This window comes from Balearica regulorum, chromosome 11 (assembly GCF_011004875.1).
Source record: "Balearica regulorum gibbericeps isolate bBalReg1 chromosome 11, bBalReg1.pri, whole genome shotgun sequence".
In the NCBI taxonomy this organism is placed as follows: domain Eukaryota; kingdom Metazoa; phylum Chordata; class Aves; order Gruiformes; family Gruidae; genus Balearica; species Balearica regulorum.
Window position 1 is genome coordinate 5837404 of NC_046194.1, and position 23055 is coordinate 5860458.

The window sequence follows — 23055 nt, forward strand, 5'->3', positions numbered from 1 at the left end:
CAATCGGCAGTTAAACCACTCATTAAGAAAAAAGTACAAGTTTCTCTAAACTCAGCTACTCCATTTTTCTCTCAGTCATTTTCTTGGTCTATTAACAGGCAGCTTTTGTCCTACTGTTCAATACTGCAAAGTTAGATTTGCCTGATTCTGTGTAGTGTAAAGCACTTAGGCAGTTTTAAAGTGAAAGTACTTTTTGAGAAGCTTCTTTAGAGCAAAAATGACAGTAATAACATACATCTTAAATGCTAAATTTCCATGTTAAAGCATCAATTCAATAATCTGTGATCTGTGAAAAAGCAATGTTATTTTACTGTGATTTTATTTGTTACAATGAACTGACTGCAATGCCCAGGAGCAAATACGTATGCTATAAAATTTAAATTCAAAAATCTGACACTAATGGAAAATCCAATACAGAGACAGAAATCAACTTAGCAACCACAAATAAGGACCACCATTTTCTTTCAATAACCTTTGCAACCTGTCTTGTAAGTCAAAAGGGCTTATTAAAGAGGCCAAACACAAATGCTCATGCAGGTGCAGCTCCTGAATTTTTCAGCCCTCCACTCCAGCATTGCAAGGTGGAGTCTGTGCACAAGAACTTATCTGTGTCACCTCAGATGATCCCAAGTCATACACATCACACGAACCTCCTCTTTTCTTCTTGTTAAGATTTGGAGGTATATATTTACATATATATAATTAAGTCACACAAGCACGTCTTCAGAACTGAGAGATATGAGCGAGTCATGAAACACAGGTTAGTGCTCATCTGCATAAAAATCATAAAACTTATGGTTAGGTTGAGCACTGTCCTATTTATTACATGACTGCATATCCCCTTTTTCCAGATCGATGCGTCTGCAGTACTTTGGCTTCAAGCTGTGGGACCAAAAGCCATAAAGATAAAAGGTACCTGTCTACGAAAGCTCAGAAGCAATTCTTCCATCTTATAACATTGTCACCAGTCAAAACTTGCTAAAACCACCATTAAAAGTTACGTGTCTCCATTGACAAGCACTGGAAGATCAGAACTATCACCTCAGACACCTGCACAGGAAAACCTATCATTAAAAATCCCCACATGCCACAGGAACGCTGACAAGCTGATCTCTGCAGGGGACTGAAGCTGTGCAGGTACGAGCGAGGAAGGTTGTATGAAGAGCATGAAAAACTTTGAGAGGAAACCTGTAGGATGCTGAAGAGCACAGAGAAGCTCACAACTAGAAGATGTTGGGCAACATCCTGACCAGAAACAGCCCAGAAGAGCAGACAAAGGCACCACTGTTGTTCAGTTCTTCCTGCCTGCGGGGAATCACAGAAACTTCATCCCTTATTTCTCCTCCATGGAGAAACTGAACAGTAGGCTGAAAATTGGGGAACCATTGAGCTAAGAAAATGAGGAAACAGCATATCTCAACAGCTTTACTCCCACTAGCTAGGACTCCATTGCTTCCCAAACAGCCTCTTAAGAATACAGTACGGCACTTTTACTGTTACTCTTTTCATACTATTCCAGTGCAGATGATAGAACTGCAGCCTTCTGTAGCTTTAAACCGTTCAGTTCCTTAATACCAATGTAAAATGCCTCTTGTGTGGGTCTTTTAGTCAGATTAAAGGTGTCAGTCTCAAGATCTGCTTTCTTCAATAGGCAGTCTTTCTCGATATGATTTCTTTTTCATTTGGTTAAGTATATTTGCAAACTCTGACAGCCTGAATGTCATTAGCAAGAGGAGAATAGAAATGTGACAGGTCTGGACCTGAAAGATAGAACAGTCTGTGTTGTGTGACATTTCAGAAGGGGATTTTATATTTTGGAGGAAGAAAAACACTCATAATCAAGCAGAAAAATCAGAAGTTGTTTGGCAGCACTTAGGAATTTTGTATGTTCATAATTTTGCACGGAAAATATCTGGGACATGAAGAAGAAACAACCATTTACCACAAAAAATCCAATTTATCACATGGTTGTCATCAGTACCTGTGAAGACTGTAGAAAGAGGGACAATTTCCTTCCTTTTTTGGTTTGAAAATCCCACCTGTGGTATAGTTATAACACATCATAGACCTTGCACGTACAAGGTCACTTTAACTTCTGAGAATTTTCTAACACTAACGGAAGATTTTCATTGCATTTTTAAAAGGCAAGTTCCTGAATTTGTATTTTCATGTATTAAACATAACTTTAATCCTATTGCTATTTTTCGGTTTTGGTTTGACTTAGTTTGTCTCACAAAATTTCATAAAAATCTCTTTAAGAACAATACTAACAACCTGTTCAAAGTTATACTAGTATATGTTGCCATTTAATGGTAATGATGAAGACAAAATACCAAAGTTTAGAAATATAAGGTGGAATATGATAACAAACCCCAGTACCTCAACTATGACCATGCACAAAAGTAAAGCTCAGTTCAGATTTTTCTTCGCAATATAACACTAATCTCATAAGAACTAAAAAAAGGCAATGTTTATGTTTGATTCAGAGGTCAAAATATGATACACCAGGTGTGGTGACTGCAAAAGTAACTGAACTTTCAGTTTATGAGCTCATATTTTACACACTGCCTACACCGGCAGACAGGATTGCAAATGAAAACAATAATCTGTGGTGTACACATCACTATTAGAACCAAAGACCTAGCCTTCTCCTGACACATAACTCTAAGTGAATCCCTACGCTGTTTAGCTTTTGTGAGGTGTATTACTTCAGCCAGTTGCTTATTATGAACAAATGTCCAGTCCTGGACCTTTACGCACTCTTATTTCACTGCCGTAGGTAGGACAGTTAAAGTAAAACATGCAAATAGCTGAGGAAAGCACTGACCATCTGGAAAGACATTCAATCTGCTTGTAAATCCAAGCAGTCCTTCACAATAGTAGCATGAACAGATTTTAAACCTTTACAGATTTTTGCTCTTCCCTCATTTTAGAAAAAAAGCTTTGTTTTCACCAGAAAACTGCGCTTTGGCTCCCCCCAATCCAAAAAGGTTTTGGGTTTTTTTGCATGGTTCCCAGGCACAGGACCCTAAAAAGCACTCCATGACATAGTAATAAAGATAAAACAACCACCATAATCTTTACGGAGATCCAGAAGCATAACCTTGTAGTCACTGTAATAAAGGCACAGATAGCACTGAGTAATTCTGCTCTAAAACTTTCTGAAAAAACCAACAAGGTTTCTAAAAAGCTATACAGCTTTTCAGATTTGACTCTATCTTAAAATGAAAACAAAATATGTACCTAGATTAGTCTCCCCTCTTCTCTTTTTACGTGTATATATATATGTGCGTGTATTTAGGTATATATTAAAAAGCCTTTATTTCTAGTTCATATAAAGTTATAACATAAAACAAATAAATGTCAAGAGGTGGCTTTTACTAAGTCAACTTAAATGTAAGGCCTAAAAGCTATCACTGCCCCTTTAACTTTTAAGTGTAAGTCTTTCCCACAATAAAATAGTCAACTGCCTCCCCACTGAACTATAAAGAGTAGATTTAGTGGATACATTATTAGCGCGCAACTCCGTTCATATACCTTTGCAGCAGAAAGCCAAATTAAATGCTGGACTAAGCAAGATCAATTCAGTTGTAGTCAGCAGAGACGCATCAGCTTACCTGTGATCACAACGCAATTTGCAAAGGAAGAACTGCCAATGGTGTATAAATAGCGATGAACATCCCTGAAAGTTTTTTTCCTTTGCATACACACAGCTCTGGAATTAGGTCCAAAAGTAACGATTTTATTACCTAATTGAAACCAATGGCTTTTGGGGGCTATGTATAGTAACGTCCTTGAGAGGTAACTCTGACAGCAATTGTGTTAGTTTCCAACAGGAGGAATTAAAACATGCCTTTCCGTTCCAGTCATTATGCACGTTGCTTCGTAACACTTTGACGCAGAAGGAAATAACTTGACAGAGATATTAAAGAAGCTTAAAAATGAAGTTTGTAAGTGTGAAGCAGGTATGTGGGATATCATAAAGTAAGAACTGGAATGATCCTGTTGAATGCAGTAAGATAAATGAAGGTCAATGGGTATATGAATAAATTGAAATGAAATTAAATTTCCTTGGGCTGTGGTGTTCTGGAGCAGCATTCCAGCATTCTGAAGCAGCAGAGTCAACATAAAGATCCTAACTGCTTTTGAGATGGAGCTTGATCAATTTATTTTACAATCCCTTTCCTATGCCTGACTGCACTAGCAGGAAACTGGAGTCAGTCATGCAGGGTGTTCCTTCCAGTACTCTTCTCTGCTAAAAGATATAAATAATATCTTAAATGCTTGCATTGTTTAATTTAAAAAATCAGTGGAGTGAATTTTCTAGTTAGCTGGAGCTATTATGCTGGTAGAGAGGGAAGGAGGCTTTGCCGAGGGAAGGAAGCTTTGCCAAGGTAAGTATATAATTTGCAATGACTGCAATCTGAGTGCACCTGGATGGAGATGCCCAAGGAGCTCTGTGATGAACTGACAAGATTATTGCAAAATACATAGAAAGTAAAGAGCTGCTCCCACCTGTGCACGCACCTTTTAAAGAATAATGTTTTGGCATAATCCTGAAGAGATTAACATCAATACATAAATACGTAAAGGCACATTCTCCAATGGAATGGTATTTTTTTCCTAAATACAAATTAAACAATTTAGCAAAACCATTTTGAGCCATTCTGTTTTCATGAAAACAGCATTTTGATATCTCTCCGCACACACATAACTAGGCAAAGACAGACTTGTGTCCAGACAATCTATACGTAATTTCTGAATCCTGGTCTGAAACTATTTATGTCATGATTGTCAAATTAAAAGCTCGGTTTTGCTTCTGGAGGCAGTCAGCTGAATAAATACCTCCATTCCTCGTTTTAGAGGACGGTGATGCACAGTTAAGTCTGGGAAAGGAAATAATTAAAGCTACACCTTAAATTTAACTTCCAGTAAATATAGAGTTGTATTTTTACTCACAGCTATTTTCTTTATTACTTTTCAATAAAAATTGAGTTAAATACTCTTGTGCCTGAAAATGGCTCTCAAGTCCTAAATTTCGACACAATGATACATTGCCTTTCGCTAATGTTTGAAATCTTTTCTCCACTGATGTGCTGAAACCTTCCATATTTGTTACCAATACCCAGTGTGGGCCCTTCCAGTTGTGGAGATTTAGAATAACCATAAAGGCTGCTTAAGTATGAAAGAAAGAGCAAAATGCAGATGACTGGTGCTTGTATTTGTCAATGAGTTAGAAAATTAGGAAAAGAAAGATGGTCCTGATCATCTACAACTGCTACTTTTATTACCAAGATTAAAATTTTTCTTCATTTTATTTTCTTCTGGGTTTTTTTTTTTAAGTACATTTTCTGGTTTAAACAACATTGAGAGAAATCACTGTTTTTAGTATGGGTGTGCTGGGAGTAACTGGAAAGCCAACTATAAAATGTGGAAAGATAATAAAAGTTCACTATCATAAGATACAAGTTCTGGTACTAAAATCCAACAACATTAATATTCAGATGTTTCTGACAAGTCTTGGCTCAGGCAAAATTTTAACTCGTAGCTCATTACTTTTAGATTATACATTTTAAAGTCTTTCAAATTAACAAAATAAATAAAGATCTGTTCTTCCCTGTTGTAATTTAATACAGTCCTCGTCTAAAATGCCATATCATTAGGTTGGATTATACCAGCATCTAACTTGGATCTTAACAAATACATTTTTAATTAATCACACTGGTTGGTTTCTTTTTTTTTTTTTTTTTGCCTGATGAACTTCAACAGTTTATCTAAAACACTGTAATCCAGAAATGCTTCCATGTCATATCATAAAGCTAATAACCTTGCTAACCACTTATTTGCTGACAGAACACACTGTACTCATTTGCGGAATGTGAAGAATTCAGAATTTGAAAGGAAAAAAAAAAGCCTTCAACAAGGTGCAAAGCACAATTTTGAAAAAAAGCTTCATCACCTAGCTACATTTAGAAAATAGCCTTCTCTCCTCTAAAACCAGTCTAATTAAATACAGCTGGAGATAGCACAAAAGAATTTCATTAATTAATTGGCAACCTGCTGACACTAATTAAGCTATGAAAATTCAACTCCCTCACACCAGATTTTAAACATTAGTCAGTTACATTTGTTGGGAAGTTTGCCTTGTGTCTCTAACACAATCAAAAAAGAGAAAATGAACTTTGCGGTTAACATGCGTGGGAACAAAATGATCTATTATTGGAAAAATTAGATATTAAACCTTGCACTGATACAGAAAAGAAGTAGTGCTGCAGAAGCTCTTACTGATAGATTCCCTTACGAGTGGGATTAAGGGCTTCGCAACTACGGTCTCCTTCTCACTAGACAGGAAATACTCCCAAAACGCTGACAGCGCAGCGGAGGGTAATTACTTGTATTTAATCCTCTGCAACACCCTGCGTAAGGTGCCGCAAAACTTCATTTCGCTGTTGTTTGTGTGGCTGTCTACCAGTTAAGATTTCATGCAGTAACTAACAGAAAACAGAGCATCTATTTTACCCGTGTTCTAAATCTCTTCTGAAATATCCAATGAGACCTCACTTAACTTTTTAACAGTTAATTACACTGTAACAAGGAAGATTTATTATTTCATGTCTCAAGGCCTACTGGCAATGAGTGCTTCTGCTTTTATCTGAGTGGACATTAATGAATGCCATCTGGTGTATGCTCTTTCCCTTTCCAAAAACCCAGCACCATCTCATAGCATGAGTAAGGTTTCAACACCATGTTGGAAATGTGCTAACCCTGATCTTTGTCTGGATTGTTAAGAAATAATGTGGATACAAAGAGGAACACAGTGAAAAATAAAAATATTGTCTGCTTTCTAAGAATCTTAACCCTCATAGTGCTGCAGGGACTATAAGAATCAACAAGCAACTAATTTATTTTAAGATTAATAAGTTATTGTAGAAAAGTAGCATATAACTTTACTGCTTTTTTTTTCATTTTTCTTTTTCTCATGAGAAATAGTTAAATCACACAGCCTCCGTATGATACGGTACAGCACAATTTGCCCACCTCACCATATTTTCAGAGATCTAATTAATTGGAAGCTGGCAATTAATTTTGAATCTGTAGGAAAGTATTTTTCTGAAACAATTTTATAATAATTGATTTATATAAAGTAGAGGTTCTGTAACCTAATACACTTTCAGTTCTGAAATTCACAGTTAGTATCTGGTGACTCAGCCAGGAAAGTGGCAATCTTATGTTAATGAAAGGCTCATTCGTTAAATGTAAAATCTTTTTTTTAAAAGAAAAAAAAAAAAAGGTGTCTACATGTATACGAGTTCACATTGTCCCCTCCAAACACACACTCGTTGTTCTAATGTATGAGCATCATACGGAGGCTGTAACTCAGTGTAAAGCCAATTTCTGTGCAGGTTAAGATGACCAGGTGTCTTCTCCAGACTGACTGGCAGCATCTGAAGAACTACATCTGATCGTGTGCTTAAATGCTTTCTTGCTATGGTTGAGCTGACCCAAAAGGAAAAAGGTAAGCATATGCTTAAAAGCTTCTTGAACTGTTGCCAACTAGGAATAATGGCAGTCCCATTGCCTCTGTCATTGCTATACAGTGTAACAGTCAGAGAGACATGAACATGCTCAGCACCTACCAGAATCAGTCTCTTTACAATGTGTTGATTACAATACACCAAATATAATGATAAAATACACCAAATACAATAAAGAATATATGCTTTCCATTGAGGCTGTAATATGTTAACCAGTGTAGCATTCCTACTTCTAAGCTTCATTATACTCTCATTTACTACAGTCTGTAGTAATATTTTATCATAAGATTAGAGGGCAATTGACAATATGTTTGATAATGTATTTGATTAACAAACAAAGTAGTTTATGGTGGCTAGTATACCATTGTTCACATGGAGTCTTCCATTGTTCAGCCTACCTCATGTTACACTACAGCCACATCTTCAAAACGCTGTGAAGTCAAACTGTCAACAAAGCCACTGTGGCACGAGAAGACATTGAGATTATCAGGTCCATCAGAACCTGCCTGAAGGTTTTTTTGGGTACAAGCAAGGCCAAGCAAGATCAAATGGGATAAGACCTTTCTAGAGACTGATCCTCGGATTTAGACATTTGATTATTTTTCAAGAGAGTCACAATTTAATTGCAGAAGTATGATTATTGCAAACATTTATATATATAACAATAGTAAAAAATGGATGATTAAGGGACAACGACTTTTGTCCAAGGGGATAATGTCAGATGAGGGCTGGGAAGAAGAAGAGTTTAATGCAGTGCAGGATGGTGTCTCACTGTGAGAACAGCTCTCATAAAAGGTCCGGAGACATCTTCCAAGCAGTTGGCAGTTTGTAACAGTACCACTTTTCACAAAACTACCAAAATAATAAAGGAAAGGAAGAAATGCAGAAAATGAAACCAGTGTCTTTTTTACTGTATTGAAATAATAAAAAAAAAAAAGGTTTGGATACACATACAAGTAAATATTAATAGCTGAAAGGAGCAAGCTCTTCTATTGGGGACTGCATCCTTCGGTTATCATGAAGACAACAAAATGAAAATTGAGACAATGAAGGTTATATTGACAACAGAAAGGAAAGAAGCTCAAGCCATGCCTGGGGCATGAAACAGAGAGTAAAAGTTAAAGGAAAAAATTCATGAAAGATGCATGACTATCAGATTCACATGTATTACTGTTAAGTGCATTCATTAAATGATCATAAAGAATATATGGACTAAAAATGAAAGAGAAGAGCACAGTCTCTAATAGAACCCAATAATTTCAGTGTAGGAAAAACAGCAGACCATGACAACGATTTAAACTAAGATCACTAAATCTTGCATTCCAGTTTCTACCACAAGTAAGCCTTAAAGAAGAAAAAAAATAATCACACAGTAAATGATACCAGTGACAAAAGAAAATATGAGATCGAATTTTAATGCTACACTGCAGTAGTACACAATGAAGCATTAATTTGTTTTGAAACCATCATGAAATTACCCAATCATTAACCATGTTGAGAAATGCATAGGTTCTGAATGCACACACTGCAAATCTCCTGAAAATACATAACCTGGTAAATGAGATGTAGTGATTTTGACCAGGTCATTTGGTATTTGAAGCCCTTTACATTCCATTGTGGTTTAAATCATCTGTATTATTTCACATAACAGGTTCTAGCAGATCCTTTGGCCAAGGTTTTGACACCTCTGCATGAGATTATGTTTAACACCTCATCAGTTGGTATACATATGCTAATCGTTGCTGTTTAGCACCTGTTTTCTCCTTTCCTGCTGTTCAGGCACAACACATAACTACCACAACTCTGCCTTTACAGTATTTGCAGAGTGTTTCACCACTTTACAGAGTAAATCAGATCTATCTTTTGAGAACGTAACAAAGAAAATCCTGTACCCGCCTCAAAGAAGGAGTAAAGTGGCTGAAGTAACCACTTCTCATGAATGTATATTATAATTTTTTTACACTAGTTTCGTTAATATATTAAAGAAAGAATGAGTCAGGTATGGAGAATGGGAAGGGACAAGGGACTGACTCAGTGCAGGAGCGTCTCACCAGCTTCAAGACTTCTTTGTGGGCATTGTCCACCAAGTTCCACACCATACACACACTGGTGCTCTGTGCCAACCCATCATGCTTTAACTGACTGTACGTCTTTATAAAATAATTCACAGATTAAACACAACCCACTGATTCCCATGAGTTTGCTATCAAGGAATTCAGTCACTAGTACTCTGTGCCACTGGAATTAACGTAGGTGAAGCTGGCAGGGTCTGCTCAAATGCCTGTTTCTGTGGCTCTGGATTCCTAAAGGTCTCAGCAGAGCTTAAAACTCACCCTTTCTCATCATCTCACTGATGTTACGACTTTTCTTCTTGGGAGGTAAATGAAAAGTGTGAGCAAATGGAGAGAACACTTGTTAGAACTTCAAACAAGACTTTATGCAGAATTTGTGATCAGATAATTTTAAGGATAAATTAGAAGAGATTGTAGAACTTCAGGGTAAAAGCACCGTGTTTCTGAGTTTACCCTTTCCTTCAAAACATGAGGGGAAGGCCAGCCTACCATGAGTGAAAAGGAAATGAGAGACAGAAAATCATTATTATACTGAATAATCCAAGAATATACTAAATGACTTTAACATGAACAATCCTCATTAATATTGCCATGATATACACTTGAATACTAGTATTGAAATATTTCTTGATACTAAAAGAATACCGGTGGCCTCTCCTATCTCTGCAGACCAATCCAGCAGACTCTTTGCAACGCATTTTGAACTACATGGCCACACATATTCTGTCTTACAAAGGAAAAATAAAAAGTCTGCATTTTCATGAAGTTTGATTGACATTGATGGATGCAGCCACAGTATCACAGGGAACAGAGCATACACGGCAATGAGCACTGGGGATGTGGCCTCTGCTGTGCTCTCCCTTCTTTATTACCAACCAATTAAAACTTACTGCAATACATCAGATTCGGGCATCTCTTCTAATATTATTATTCCAAGCAAAATCCTGATGTGCGGGCCTGCAAAGTATCAAGGAACATAAACAGTCAAGTAGAGTAGATCATGTCCTTTGACAAAGGAGTTTACGATTTACCTGCTAGAAAAACTATTACAGTAAAGCTCATATAACGCATGGTCTTTGCTTACTGAATTTAAAAAAAAGGAAAGGTGCCAAAGCATACCGAAACAGGAGAGACAAATGGTCTAATTCGTGTCATTCAAGTACTGTCTGCATCAAAAGCAGTCAGTGGAGATGTAAGTGATAAGACCAATGGAATTTAAAGCATAATTCATCATCAAAACACAGGCAACTCCACAGACTGGACTGACAGGTTCCAACTCAGTATAAAGGGAGGTTTTGATGACTAACTTAGATGTAGAAACTTTTCAGTATGGGCACGTTACATTTATTAGGATGAATCATACTCCAGAAGTCCTTAAAGGTTACGTCTTTATTTACTAGCTCCTTACTGTTTGACAAAGTGTCTAAGAAATCCCCAGATATGAGAGAGTTTAAGATTCTTTTTACTTCTAGTTTAGCAATGTTAGTAATAGTTATAAAAAACCTAATTTAATATAATTAGAATTATAAATTAGCATAATTTGGAAGGGAACTCTGGAGATCTCTAGTGCAACCCCTATTCAGAGCAGGACCACCTAAAGCAGGTTGCAGAGGCTGAGTCCAGTCAAGCTGTGAAAGTCTCCATGGATGCAGCTGCTCAGGGACCTGATCCAAGTGTCCCGCCTCTTGGTGAAAACAATTTTTTCTTACACCTACTCGGGATTTCCTGTGTTGCAATTTGTGTCCGTTGCCTGTCATTCTATCATCAGGCATCTCCAAGAAGAGTCTGGCTTCTTTTCTGCACCCTCCCACCATGCAGCTGTAGGTAGCAATAGGATTTCCTCTTTATCTTTTTATTTGAAGGACGAACATACCCATTTCAGTTGGCCTATCCCTGTGCTCCAGCTGCCACCACCATCCTACTGGCCGCTGTTTGACTTGCTCCATTATCTTGGGAGCCCAAAACTGGAGGAAATACTTGAGACGGGGTCTCAAGTGCTGAATAGAGTGGAATAATAGCTTCCCTCAACCTGCTGGCTACAGTCTTGCTAAAACACCCAGAATTCATTGCACAGCCCAGACCTTTCTGGCTGGAAAGGTATTCTGTTGGCTCATGTTCAGCCTGTTGCGCACTAGAACCCCCAGACCCTTTTCTGCAAAGCTGCTTTCTATATATGCAAAGTAATAACGCTGAAAGAAAGCAAATTGCCATCAGCAAGTTTTCCATGTATGCACAACACTATGATCTCAAAAGTAATCACCAGGGTTGACTCAACATTAAAAACGAAGCTCTAGATATCTACATACACATGCATTTTTTCTCTAAAGTAATATCAGGCCTCAAAGAGCTAATGCAAGTTCCTGAGTAGCATTCAAAGATTTCGGAGATGTGTGAAATGACGGATACGTGCATAATTCACATTTTTCTGCATCATATTTGAAAGCATCAAGACTCTAACAATTCTTGGATTTATCTCAATCATATAAAAATTATATACAAAAATATTCCTTTTAGTGTATGGAGGTAGAGAAATGTTTCTGCTGCTTAAGGTTATATATAACAGAAAAGAAAGTAAGGTGTCATGGCTAAAGCAATTAGTTCGAAACATAAAAAAGGCAGTGTGCTGAAAAACAGAGAAAAGCAAATAGTAGAAGCAAAATCTGCACATATAGAAAATGGCTTAAATCAGCTCATCAACATATAACAATTAAATGTGTTTTCAATGCATTGAGCTAATTAGTTACTCCATGGGTATTTATTGCCATTCGGACACTCAAGCGATGGCTGCTTGAGACCGCTTAGAGAGGTTGTGGAAGGTTTCTAATAACAGACTGGATGAAGTCCTGAGCTCATAGCTGACCCTATTTAACGCAGGAGATTGGACTAGACGACTTCCTGAGGTCCCTCGTAACCCGAGTAATCCTTTGATCCCATGATCCTAATGCATAACTCTCCTGGTTTTTGGCTGGGATAGAGTTCGCTTTCAAGAGAAGCTGGGACGGGACACAGCCAGGACAGCTGACCCCAACCAGCCAAAGGAGCGTTCCATAACATATGACATCATGCTCAATATATAAAGGGATATTCCATACCATATCATGTCATGGTCAGTATATGAAGGGGGCTGGTGGGGAAGGAGGGGTTGCCGCTCAAGGACCGGCTGGGCATCAGGCTCCAAGGGTGAGCAAATTGCATTGTGTATCACCCGCTTTTATAAAAGAATATACAGTGTTGCTACTGTTTTCTTCTCCCTTTGCTGTCCCAGTAAACTGTCCTTATCCCAACCCACGAGTTTTACCTTTTTCTTTTGATTCTCCTCCCCATCACACCATGGGGGAAGGCGGGAGTGAGCAGCCGCGTGGTGCTCAGCTGCTGGCTGGGGCTAAACCACAACAATTACAAGTTTTGACTTCTCTTTGTTGTAGTTTTCCTATGCATTATTTTTTTATTTACTAAATGAATGTTAAATCAGAATCCAAATGCACAGTACAGCATTAGCATAATGTTGATCCACGCTTTGGTTAAATAAAATAAAATAGATGTTTTATTGGAATGATGACAATATATACTATCATCACTTAAAGCCACTGGTCTGTCGAGTCTTTCCATGGGTTAGCTGTCAGGTATCTGGGAACCTACATGCTCTGGTCAAACATGGAAAGACTAGCAAGAAGAATGCTCGAGCCATTTGTGATAACAAGCTCATCAGAGATGTATGTAATAACTGTCCTTAATTTGAAATACTAATATGTCCTCAAATTAATTTTAACATGTAAATATCAACTATGGAAGTAGAATTTAACATATTGCAAATTCTTGCCTTCATAGAATTACACATAGTGCTCTTGAGAGATTTTTACGTTATTATATTTGTTAATCAGGACAATAGCATGTCTGCTTCAGACATTAGTATATTTTAAAACTCAGAGCAAAAGAAGAACAACATCAGCGCTTCAGGCACTGCTGCTTGAGCTTTCAAGATAACCTGCAGCATAATTTGGCTTCATGTTGTAAGCAGGTCTAGAGCCAAATTGAGCATTCCCTGCTGAGCTAGTCTAGAAATCACATGTAGCTGTGGCATAGAAATGTATAAAAGAACAGAATTTTGACCATTTTAATTTGAAGAACAGAATACATTGCATAAAGCTTTCCAGCTCCTTGACATTGAAAATAATGGTGTCTGACAGTTCTAGGGTTAAGTAGCCACTCGTTCAGCACAGCATCGTTTATCTGCCAACAGTATGTGTCTCTTGTTGTTACTTCAAAGAAAAAATTCAATAAAAATTTAAATAAAAACAGATCTGTCAGTATAAAGCTTTAATATTTTACACCATACTCAATCTCTTTCCTTTGTAAAGTGCTTTCATACTTCCTGAACTTGTCCTGCAGTACACAATTCTCATTATTTAAAAGAAAGAAACCATGAATCACCTTTAAACATCTACACTTTCCTGAAACATTAACATTTATTTTTAATAGACATCACTCTGAAACTGGCTTCACTAAGTACTGTAGAATGCTTAAGAACTCTATGTAGATTGACAGAGCTATAGGAATATATATGTTAAGTACTTCAGCACCATTACGTACAAGCAGGTTACTCGGTTAAGCGTTATGATTCAGAATATAACATTAATGGTTTCGTTTCTAAGCATAAATCTTTTCCTTATATATATATGAAGTATACAACAGTCCTTAATTCCATATGCTCTCTCATACAGCACATTTGTTGTTACAGACTGTACTATAAATATACTTTGCAGTAAGTGAAACAAAGGATTCGATTATTCAAGACAATGGCCTCTCTCTATATTTTTGCCCAATTTTTCCTTTACCCACCCACATGTTTTATGAATCTAACAATTAAATATTGCAGTATTCACTGCTTATGTCAGACTGGTGCTTCAAAGCTGCTAGATCCAAGAAATCAAAGGCAGTTTATGAGAGATAATTAATGTCTCTCTTCTGTAAGTGTATATGGCAAGGTATAATCTCTCCATTTTAAGCTTTCTCCCATATATATTTTAATGAAATGATTAATATATGCAGAAATTGCTCAAACTATTAAATAAATTCAGCTATGGAGTATAACTACTCTGAGAAGAAAAGAAGCAAGCCACTGGCCCTATGTAACAGATTCAAAATTATAATAGCTTCAATAAAAACATTTTCTTTAAATTTGATTGCAGACCCTAAAAGCAAAATTAACAATCTGCCAAAGCCAATATGTTGATATAAAGAAAAGATTGTAAAATATGATCATAATTGTATGCATATAAACAGGCTCACTTCTATTTGATTTTAAAAGTTTCTTCCAGGCAAAAAATATTATCATCTATTTTCTATCCCAGTCACAAGTTTATAACCATGCTACAAATTACAGCACTAAAATTTTGTGAAGAAGATTATGATAAAATTGTCATTTCATATCGACTTTACTGGGCAAAATGTAGGCATTAAAATGATAACAGGAATAATCTATTATCTTATTTAAGTATCTTCATTATTTGAAATGATAGTTGCTCCACACTATTTGCCAAAATGCTCTAAGTGTTTTTAAAAGTCATAAACATCTGCCACTCTCTTCTTCACACAAGTATTAACTATAAAGTTCTATCATAAATTATGAAATAAAAGGGTTTAAGTCAAAACAATAATATTAAATCTGTTCTTTCAACAATAAAATCCATGCAGCTGAGAGCTGCTCATTATTTATTTACCTTCCACAAACCAACACCTGAATTTGTTTCCTTGTAACTTCACTGTTTATCTTTCTTCTCCTAGAACAAATATCGTAGCTGTCTCTCCTCACTCCCGTATGCTGCACTACTCACTGGTATGAATCTGCGCACATCATCCCCTTTCGTTACCAGTTATGAACTCAGGTAATCGTGACGTAACAGTCTAACTGAAAGCATGTTCCTGCCTATATCACCACTGAAAAGAATCTATCTGAAATCCCCAACCTAAATGCCATCTCAGCCGCCCAGCCCACAATACTGTTAATTACACAGATTTTTCATTTGTTAAATAGATCAACTGCTTTTCTGGTTATATTTCCCTGCCTGACAGGAAAACCAAAAACCATAGAGTGAGCCATAGCGGAATACAATCCCCACAAACAGTAGAAACACGATCAAATACTGATCAAAGCTACTTTTCCGGAAATGACTTCAGAAATACATCTGCAGTACATCCCCCATGTTCAAAGTGCCAAACAATCCTTTCCATTACATTCACAAACACGTTCCGCCGAGGGCTTTCTGTCACTGCACTGAGAACAGGCCACCTTCAAAAAAAAAGCAAAAGCAGGAAGGCAAAGTAGATGAAAAAAAAAAATATATTTACTGTAGAATTCGTAGATGGTGGCACATGAGACTTCATTGCTGGAACTTCAATGAAGACAAGACATTGCTGGAACAAGGATAAGGTGCCACAGAAAGGAAAGAACGTGTGGATTTGGAGAAGGGGGCAGAGCACCCCGTGTTTTTCAGGAGGCTGCTCTCACACCACTTGCAGCCTGGCTCAGCGTTGTAGTTCAGCCCAAGCTGTGAGGGGTCTGACACGGCCAGTACTGAAAAGGAAGGTGTCGCAGCCTGCAGAAGTGAAGGGCTAGAATTCAAGCAGTCAGCGCAGCTATGCTAGCTTTAAGGCTCACTTGTCCGAGTGGAGCAGGATCAGAACAGAACAGGATTTAAAACAGAACAGAGCTTAAAATACTTGAGTCCCCTGAGGAAAGGGCACTAATGAGGCAGGCAGTCTATAACATCTAATTTCGAGCAACAGGCGTACTGGAGAGCTCTGCTTACTCCCACAAGCCAAAGGATGGGAATAATCTCCTTCTCAAAAAGCCAATAGAATTTTTGTAATGAAAGTGAAGAAGAAAATGAAGTGGCAGAAACTAAGTTCAGTTTTGCAAGTCTAAGATGGGATGCTAGACCCCATTCCCTATGGACATATGTTAGTAGCTAGTATGCAGTCTGCATACATTAGTGACAATCTTTTTTTACTCCTCTGAAAAGAAAAATCTTGGCCGCCTGCTAGAGTATAAGTTCACAAAGAGCCAAGGATATAGCTGGGAGGCTGCAAAATAATTAACTGGATCAAATGTCCAGGAAAAACAATGTCCAGGACTCAGAAGTTTAGACAAAGCCATCTGTACCCCAGATGTGGGAGGTATGAGCGAAAGAAAAGGGGAGAAGAAACAGGTTTGCAACTCCTTGGCTTAACCTTGATTAGATAATTGCAAAAAAAAAAAAAAAAAATGGTATGAAAGGTCACCTGCTTGCTCTTCTCAACAGAGCAATACTGCAGTTCTGCAATGCTGAGGCTTTCAAAAAGGTAAGCTGGCATCCATAAAATAAATCATTATGGACAGCAAGAGATTCAGAAAGACTGTTTCTCTTAGGAGGGACTGTAGAGAACTTCACCTAAAAGGGACGCATCTTCAGATACTCCTCTACACATACTTGCATCTCCTCCTCGCTGTCTTCCAGGTGGCAGAGGAGAACAGCACCCAGCTGGGAGCCGTAGGAAATGCAGCAGCAGCATGTGCAGGAGGTGGGCTGCTCTTCCATTTCCACAGCAAAACATTTCCTCCTGTGGCCACACCTCACTATGGTTCAGTCTCTTCTCTGGAAGTTTTAAATAAGTATTTAGTGACTTTTGAGATTCTCAGATGGAAAATGTTATTAATTCAGTGTTATTTACAGTGGAATTCTCAGGTATTTATGGAACAGAATCATCACAGCACCAACCACTTCCCTTTATAATGCTGAAAAACCTAACTTTTTCTTTTTTTTTTTTTTTTTTTTAAGACAATAGCATAAGAAACCTTTATTTTAGCAAATCAGGAATAAAGCATATTGGCACTTCAAGGGGAAAAAAAAATCTTCCCTCTTCCTGATTTATATCTGGCAATCACGCCATAATGCATACAATACACAAAATGCTCTTTTATGTTTTAGAAATACTACACAAATAAAATTTGATATCTTCCTGTGGAACTGTAACCGTGCAATCAATGAAAGCCCAACAGTTAATCAATGGTAGCTTCATCAGTGATTAGTTTATGTAAGGGCAGCCTTTCTCAGGTCCTTGATTTGAGAACTTGAAGTTAATTCAAAGCAACATGAGGCAGCCAGAAAAGCATCGTCTGCTACCTAAAAAGTCACACATTTGAAAGTTATCTGTCTGATATACAAAAGAAAGCCTACTGCTAATAATCATCACAAAAGTAGCAGAGGATTTGATAGCATACCAAAAGATTAGGGTAATAACAAAAATGTGTTTCTCAGGAAAAAAAAAAAAAAAACAAACAAAAAAAAAACCAACAACCAAAACGAGAAAACTTTTAATATTTGCATGAGCGTGCTAAAATAGAAACTGGTAAAGCTAAGCTTCTGGCTAGTAGAAAACAATGAATGGCTTGCTGACTCTTCTCGTTAATTATCTATTGTAACATTCATAAAGTTTCAGTATTTTAGACAAGCTTAGATGAAGATATAATTCCCTCTGAAATCCAGAGGCATTTATCAGATAAACAGAATTAATCTAAAATGTTCTCAATGCTCTAAAGCAGATTTTAATTCCAACAGTAGCTTTCATACCTGCCCCATAACAATGTAATGTTAATAGTTTTTTGCAGCTCAGTGAAAGCGTAGGTCAATTTGTAACCCACTCACTGTTTAAACATAAACTTAAAGAAAACCCACATGAGAGAGGAGAAAAGCTGGAAACAGCCGTAGGATGATCCTGCTTGTTCAAAGAAACATCTGCCAAAAAGAGGAGGAGAACGTAATTCTAAAAGGATTGATTGACAAACTGAGAGTGAGCACTAGTGCAGCTCCACCTGAGGAAGCAGGCCTCTATCTTCAAGGCTTCTCTAGATTTTCACTGATTAATTGAGGACAGGATGTTAGAAACAGCTAAACAAATACACAGGAATAGATCGGCTCCAGAACTAAATAGTAAAGTTAAATATATGCAGGACTCTCACTGTTTTCTGGTCTTACTCAGTTCCCCAATTTCCCTTTTTATTGACTCTTCTACTTTACATCACACTTCTGCTGTGGTATAGAGAGTAACCCTTGCCTAAAATTCAAGAATAGAAGATTAATTTTGATTTAATGAAGAAAGATAAAGGTCCAAAACATGTACCTTCAAATCTTTCCACTCTAAGGCTGGCTCTTCTTGACCTATTAGATGTATGTTCAAAAGAAGTTCATGTCCTTTTAGTCAATCGTTAAATGTGAAGACGTCTGTTAATAAATAAGAAAATAAATGATCTAAATAGTCTATTTTGTCCTTAATTCTATGATTCTTTATGTCATTTTATGTCAAGACTAGAGAAAAAAAAAGAAACACTCCTGAACACCTGCCATTTTCTATTGTCAGGTACTACTCTACTATGAAAGCAAAATCCTGTAAGTACGTGGTCTCGTTCAGAGACACAGATTCTGCAGTTAAGAAATAAGTTCATTACAGCAGGAAAAAAATACAGCATTAGGAAGGCTTCATTTCCGATGGTACTATGCACGTAGTACCACCTTTACAGGCATAAGAATAGAAGCTGTAATCAACAGGATTATTCTTATCAATGATGAAAAGAATATTCCTAATCACTTATAAGATTAACACCTAAGACCCAGAATACAGGATATTTAAATGAAATCAATGACCAAAACTTAATATTTATTAGTAGTTTTCATTTTCTGCATTCTGTAATACAATTTATACTTTTAAAAAGAAATGTTGGTGCACACTGTTGGTAGGTGCCCTTAACAGAGCCAGTTAAAAAGAAAATTATACCTTGTGTTTGCAAGAAGGAAGACAACAGGGAAGTCCCAGGTCATGGAAACACACATTGCTACGTGCCCTTCTTCAAACTTACCTCAGGCTGAATTACATGTACTGTTTTGTCACAGCTGAAGATAAGGAATAATACTGCTTTTATAGAAATTGAAAAAAAAAAAAAATTAAAGCTGTTATCTTTTAAAAAGATCAACAAGGCAATTTAACTACCAATGAATTAGAGGTGTTACTTCAGAGTTGTGTTAACCTCATCTATATACTGCTCTTCCAACTGCCTTAACCCATCAGGTCATCTGGCAATAACCAGCCTTCACTTGTGGCTTCTTTCCACCTCTTCTGGATCATCTGGTAATAGCCATGTCCCTCCCACCCCCTAACAATAAAGCGGGGACAAAATTTATCCTTGAAATGTTAACTTCAAAAAAAATCTGTTCCACTTGGCATTTGTTTGTTATTTGCTTGCTTTTGAATAGATTTTTCTTTCCACTTTTTAAATATTTGGTGTCATGACTGATTTCTTTCTCTATCTAGGAACTTAGAAAACAAGACAAACTTTTCAAAAAATCATCCACAGTCAGTAATTTTCCAATAACAAGCAGTGACTCCTCCCACCTGCCACTGGATATAGCTATTCAACATTATTAAGTACTTCTACTTCCCCACAGCTAGACAAATCCCAAAGTACCTTCTTTATTGCATTTTTTTATTGATGAGGTTTGTCATTTTATGGGATGTGGTATAATAGAGGGCAATTTAGTCACTGATGCACACAAATGTTACCTTTTTGCAATGCGTCAGCAGCAATAATCTTCTTTCAAATATGCTGAGAAGCAGCTATAAACCTTCTCCTGCCAGAGGCAAGCTCTAGTGACTCAAACTCAGCTGTGCTAAGAGATCTTCACAGGCTGTCTTTTTTAAGGTCTACATTAATCAAATAAAGCAATAATAAAGTCCCAAAAGCAGTCCAATTTTTGCATGGCCCAAAGAAAATAGCCACTGACTTCTCTCTTGAGTTTTCAAAACAGTTTATTTGATCTTTTTTTTAGTGGCTCTGTGTGAAAACCTTGAGGGACACAACAGCCAGATAGTATTTGCATGTCTTAATCATCTCAGGAAAGGGATGATTCAATGGGGCACAGGGGTCAACGAACCCCAGGAAAACCTGTTAACATTCCAGCTGATAACAGAACTCCCATGAATTGGAAGGTGTCAGGAGTACATCCCCAATTTCTACAGATTAAACCCTTTTTCCCTTAACCTTGGTGAAAATATCACTTTTAACTTCACCAGCAGCAGAAAGAAATGAAAGCCTGATCCTCTCTTCAACCTTTACAAGTCAGCTAAATAAAAGGTATTACAGCCTGCAATTGCACAAAGCAGTAATATTCATTGAAATGAATATTTTTTTCCCCAAGTATTAGAAAACACATGATACTTGCTAACAGAAATGGAAATATTTCACAGAACAAGTTATTGAAGTGGCATTTTCAGTAGAAACAATCTGATCTAAATCATTCAATCACAATTTATATCTAGAAGTGAAACGTTGGACAGATTAAAAAAAGGCAACTCATCCACCAAACTAGTTTCTGAATAAGCTGAAACTGTAAACCATGATCGTCATTCACCGAGAAATAGCTCCCAGGGCCAGTAATTCTAGGAGTGACGGACAGGCATGGGAGACCTGGAAAGTATTGTTACAGCCCAGGTATTGGGCTGGAATCACAAACTAGTCAGTAATAATTTTGACTCCACTTGCAGCTTATAGCCCTGAGGAAATCACTTCATTTCTATCTCAGGTTTTTTCATTTATATAAGGAGGAGGATGTACATTTTCCTATAAACCTATTTCAGAGGGGTAGCAGGCAATTACTCATGACTTGTAAAGCTTTCTGAAGTAACAAATCTCTCTTTTGCTCAAGTCTTGTATTTTAAAAAGCCTGCAATTTTCATAAATCTACCTCTAAACAGTACACGGCACTAGAAAAAAATAACCTAGGCTCTGATTATACTTATAGACTGAATTAAAGTGACGTAAGAAAGCAGAAATGCAAGGTACCAATATCATTGACCCTCACTGTGCCTGGGGAGAATTTTCTCAGCAGCAATGATGGTGGCATGTAGCAGGACCACTGCAATTAGCACCACTGAAATCTCCTAACCTAGCAAGCATTCCCACACTGGGAAGTCTTGTGTGCACGTATATGTAATCGGTCTCCCAGGTGAGTTTGTCAATGATTTTTTGGCTTATTTTTGGTACATATACATTTCCATTTCATGTTTTACATTATATAAACACATAGATGGAAACTTAACCATGTTGAAAGAGATTCCAACCAACAACTCTGAGATACTTTTTACATTTTATTTTTTATTACTCTTCATTTTTACCTTTTTTTCCTAAAACAATTAATGTGACAATTGTTTCATAAGCTGACAATAAATAGGAATTGTAGGAAACACTATTAAACCTAGAGATATCCATCAAACTTCAAGCGTTTAACTGTGGAGTTAAAAGGAGCTGCAGATTCTGTGCATAGCCAACAGAAAGATGCAGGACTTGCAGAATATGATTCCTCTGAGATCACTACCGTTCTCCAGACGTGTGTATCTCTTTCTCCTTAATGACTACAGAGGGAGTCTGTGGTAATATGGTTCTTCATCTGGGAACCTTGGATAGCTGGCAGAATGCCGGGTCCTTGTTCTCTCACTTTAGCACATCTTCCAGTCTGTTTATCCATGTGACCACAGATATCGCAGATTAAATACAGCCAATATCAGGAGCGCAAAGCTCTCAGAAGCTAAGTGCTAACAGACATTCCTAGTACTTGAATTAGGCATCACGTGGGAATCCTGACTGTTTAAAGTATAAACTATTACTTTTCATATTTATTTTTTTTAAAATATGTACCATTGGCCTCTAAAACTGCATTCATCTTGTGATTATTCCTTCACTGACTGAAAAGCACAATGAAAATAAAGCCTGTAATTTTTTTTCAGTATATTAGGCATATTCTAATAATCTTAGTCTTTCTATGAGCAGCTATCTATAGAAGGCTACTTCGGTCAGCAGCGTATGGCTTGAGAAACTGCAAAGCACTTACTTTGTCCCCTGAGACCAAAAGCTTCCACTCCCCACTTTTAAGTTGCTCTAGGCTTGAGACATGATTCCATTCTCCTAAATGGCAGCACTATACACTGCTGCAATTCCACTGGGTCATTCTTTATTTAAATTTTCATTAAGAGAGGCTTGGGTAACATTACATTTGCAATATACTTCTCCAGATTCTGTATTTTGAAATCCAGCTACAAAGCTACAGCAGCTCTTTCATTAACTCACAAATGCCAGAGAGAATACTTGGCTTGGCAGCCACATACAAGTTTTTTGGAATGTTTACAGTCAAAAATCCTCTCCCTTGACCAAAAAAATAAAAGGAATTATACCCACAGCTTTGGTCTGAAGATTTAAACATAACACAGCTTGAACAGAAAGTTAATGGTAAGTCAATGTCGTCTGATACAGCTTCATACAATATTCTGCTCCCATCGACCTTTTGAGGATAATGTGGCACCATTATTCATTCAAATTGTGCACATCTCAAGAGAGAAAACCACAATGTTTATTTTTTCTTTTT